This window comes from Cryptomeria japonica, chromosome 1, assembly GCF_030272615.1.
Source record: "Cryptomeria japonica chromosome 1, Sugi_1.0, whole genome shotgun sequence".
NCBI classification, from domain to species: Eukaryota; Viridiplantae; Streptophyta; class Pinopsida; order Cupressales; family Cupressaceae; genus Cryptomeria; species Cryptomeria japonica.
The window spans coordinates 667,735,309-667,739,503 of NC_081405.1; the positions used below are offsets into that span (position 1 = coordinate 667,735,309).

At 38.0% G+C, this 4,195-nt stretch overlaps 1 pseudogene; it reads left to right on the forward strand.

Annotated features, from left to right (window-relative positions):
- Positions 1-296: 296 nt before the first annotated feature.
- LOC131071996 (nucleobase-ascorbate transporter 1-like) lies at positions 297-3,465 on the forward strand (annotated as a pseudogene).
- Positions 3,466-4,195: the final 730 nt, after the last annotated feature.

Sequence of the window (4,195 nt, forward strand, 5' to 3'; positions counted from 1 at the left end):
TCAAGCCAACATGGCTCTGATACCAATTGTAAAGATTAGAAATAGCAGAGAAAACAATAACAGAAACAAAAAAGCAATAAGAAAAGACAACACATGATTTATCGTGGTTCGGCAAATATGCCTACATCCACACTCAAAGCAGGGAATAACTTCTATTGATCAACTCTGTGAATACATGGGCTGCACACAGCCATTATATAATCATATTCAGATATGAAATGAATGCGAAGGGTCATGTGACCATTGGACTTCACATTCCCAACACGGGTGACGTGGTTGGAATGTGGTTGAGGATGATGGCTACTCTAGTTGGCCCTCATTTGGTGGGCTTCTCCCTAGCTGCTTCTGTCTGCTCTTCTCATGTGGCTGTTGCTGATGGGGAAAGAATCTTCGAGTCTGTTGCTTTCCTTTCTTATAGAGTTGTGAGGGCTGGTGTTGTTTCCAGTGTAGAGGAGGATGACCTTATGGGTGCACAGGGAGGTGGTGTCCTTATTTCTAGGTTCTCCTCGGTTGGGGTCGGAAGGTGGTTAGTGGATGTGTTGTTCTTTTGGGCTGCAAAGGCTTTTGATCTACTAGATTGAGGTTCGTGAGTTCTCCTCTCCAAAAGCTTTCCTGTTACTTGGTGGTGTGTTTTACCACTCTAGAGATAGATAGCGCTCTTTTGGTGGAGGTCTACGGTTGCATGAGATCCCATTTTGGGAGTTTCTTTTCTCTGTTTCCCTAATCCTTAGTGTTGCAAGGTGCCTTCAGGGGTTTTATATTTTGCACTTTTGGTGGCGGTTTTTTTTGTACATCCTGGGGCTTGCCTCTGGGGTATGCATTCTCCATATGCTTATCTATTCATACCCTTTGTTGTTGCTCATGGCAGGGCTTTCGTTGTTTTCCCCTACCTTGAGTTGTTGGCTTTCACTCCTTGTAGAGAAATTTTTTTTTGTGGCCATTTGTTTTCGATTAAGGGATTTTTTTCATTTTGAGATGATGGCCGGCCTTGTGAGGTTTGTTGGAGCTTTGCAGTTTATTGTTTCTAGTTTTCTTATGTGAATTTGTGGTGGGCTATCCTTCGTTTTAATTCTATTGAGGTGGAGATTATTAGTTCCTGCCTGCAAGAAACTATAGCGGAGGGGCTAAACATTAACTCCTGATTAATCTTTAACAGCTGCAACCAATAAGAGATTAGAATTTCATTTTTCCTTTTTTGATGCTATGTTCAATCTAAGAAACATGTGAGTTTTTTAAGTTTAAAATCTCAGAAAATTATTTTTCTGAGATTTGATTGGATTGAATTCGGTCATAAGAGATTGTCAGAAGGAAAATGGGAAGTACGAGATGAGAGAACGCATGTTTCCCAAGGTCTCTGGCAGAGTGTTACAGACTGTAGATTTTGTAGAACCTCGAAAGAAAAGACCACAGGCTTTGGAAGGTGGAAATTAAGTGTTGTACGTGGCACCTTGCAGGATGATTCACGTAGCCAAACTGCAGTGTGAGTGCCTTGTTGACAGGTACCTCAACTTCTTCCTTTGATTATCTTACATTTCTATTTCATACACCATTATAGACATTTTCTGAACAATGAGCTGGGTGCTCTGTTGTTATAGCCTGTCAACAGTCATTCATCCCACTATGTGCTGCTGTTTTTTTGTTCTAGTAGGACCCGTGTTTTTAAAAGGAATGGATTAACAAATTGTAGAATATTTCAAGGTCCTACAGGAAAGCCATATATAATTGAATGGATTAACAAATTGTAGAAAACTATTTATAATTGCACGGTTCTACCAGCACTTATTGTATTCATCGCCTTCGCTCTGGTATATCAGTGATCAAGGCTCAAGGGAGTCTCTTTAAATAAATTTGTAAGGTTTATGAAATTATTTATCTGATTATAAGTTTTCACATAACATTTTAGTGATGCAGTATTTGGGTATATGCGTGTAAAAGATCTGCTAGTTTTTGAACGTTTTGGAGTGCTTTTATGTGTGGCCCTTTTTTGGGCATATGCACATCTATTGACTGTGAGTGGAGCTTACAAGTGCAATTCTGATTTAACAAAAGTCCATTGCCATACTGATCAATCACACCTATTATCATCCACTCCCTAGTAAGGAATTTTATGCTTTGATCTATTTAAAGGCCATGTTTGATGTCTTGATGAGTTTGTCTTCGGTATTTTATGAACTGCATTCAAACCTGTAATAAAGGTTTAAAATAAGAGTGACTTCAACAACTGCAGGGTGAAATTTCCCTACCCACTTCAATGGGGAGCCCCTACCTTTAATGCTAGCCATACATTTGGAATGATGGCTCCAGTTTTAGTTTTCTTGATTGAGGTGATATATACTTTGCTTTGGATCATTTTTTCATAATTCATCACGCCAAAGAGGCTGGTCTATTCTATCATTTCTTAATTATTATTAGTCTCACACAAGTTACCCTTGTTTTATAATAATCTACTTTTTCAATTATAATTTTAGTCAACTGCAGCATACTTGGCTGCATCCAGGCTTGCCAGTGCGACACCTCCTCCAGCATATGTTCTTAGACGTGGCATTGGTTGGTAGGTATGAATTTAAGATGTGATCTTTAGGTATATATCTTCCACTTTTTTCAAGTTTGTTGTCTTCCACACATGAATAACATAATTTTTTATACTATGGCTTCTAACAGGGCATCGGGATACTCCTAGATGGTCTTTGTGGAACAGGAACTGGTTCAACAGTTTCAGTGTAAGAAGGATAATGCTTTCATCTCTATTCTTTTAAATTCTAGAACGTGTTGTTTTTTCTAGGGCTTATGACTGGCAATCAAAATTTACAGCTTGGACCATGCCATCTTGTTTCAGTGAGAATGTTGGACTTCTTGGGGTAACTCGAGTTGGTAGCCGCCGTGTGGTGCAGATTTCTGCAGGGTTCATGATATTATTTTCAATCTTAGGTAGGGGGTCCTTTTGTTTGGGGATAGGGTGATAGAGCCCTAGGGGTATTTTAAAAATTTTCATGTGGCTTGCATAGGGTCATATGTATTGTTGTTTTGTCACATTTGTTACTGTATTTGTTTGCTGATATAATAAAATTTGGAGCCCTCTTTGCATCAATACCTTTCCCAATTTTTGCTGCATTGTATTGTGTTCTATTTGGGCTAGTTGGTAAGCCAATATTTTTCAATCTCATTACCTAGCAATGGTCTTTGCACCCAGTTTTAAATATTTTGTAGCCTCTAAATATGGCCTCTGTTGCTGTGTTTGTTCCAGCGGCAATTGGTCTTTCCTTTTTACAGTTCACAAACATGAACTCTTTGCCGAACCTGTTCATTACTGGAGTTTCTTTGTTCCTTGGATTGTCCATCTCTCAGTACTTTAATGAATTTGATACGGCAAAAAAAGCGAAGTTGGCTATTTCGCAAGGCCTGATGGTATCTTCTTCTAAAGTTCCTTATCCTTTCCATGGACCTGTTCATACAAGAGCTAGATGAGTGAGTTTGACATGCTAATCCTAATCTGTCAAAAAAACTGTATTCTAGCTCAATTTAGTAAGTAGCAAATGATTTTTCAGCTGCTCTTTAATGCTTCATTTGTCAGAGCAGTATAACTGCTTATGAATTAATCTAATAAAGATCCAACACTGACAAGATCTTTCCTTTTTTTTAAATCTCCTGGTATTTCTTTCCAGCATATCAAGCCAAATATGGTTTTTTGGCTAATTTTAGGAAAGATAACCCATAAATATGTTAATGTTTGGTTGCAAAATTTCTGTAAATGGCATTGCAACAAGTTGGAAAAACTGATTTCTTTTTTTCTGTAATGATCTGGTCCTGTTTCTGTTTCATATGTACTACTAATGCCCTTTTTATGCCTGTGAGGAGTAACCATAACAAGAACATATCTCCTTAAATACCCCCAATTTTGAGTCCAAAATGAATATGGAAGAACAATGGACAGTGATCTTATTTGTCCTTGTAGATGATGGTACTCAATGTATTTGTTAGATCCCTGCACAACCAAAGATGCTACTACATTATTTACAGGTAAGAACATGAATTCTTTGATACCTAGAACCAAGACCGGAACCATAAAAGTATGTAAACCTTCAACTGGATGGTACATTAATCCAATGCTTCCGTAACATTCCATACACTACTACATATTGTAGTCTAAATAAATGATTGAGATCATGCAAAACTTTGCACTTCATTCAATCTCACA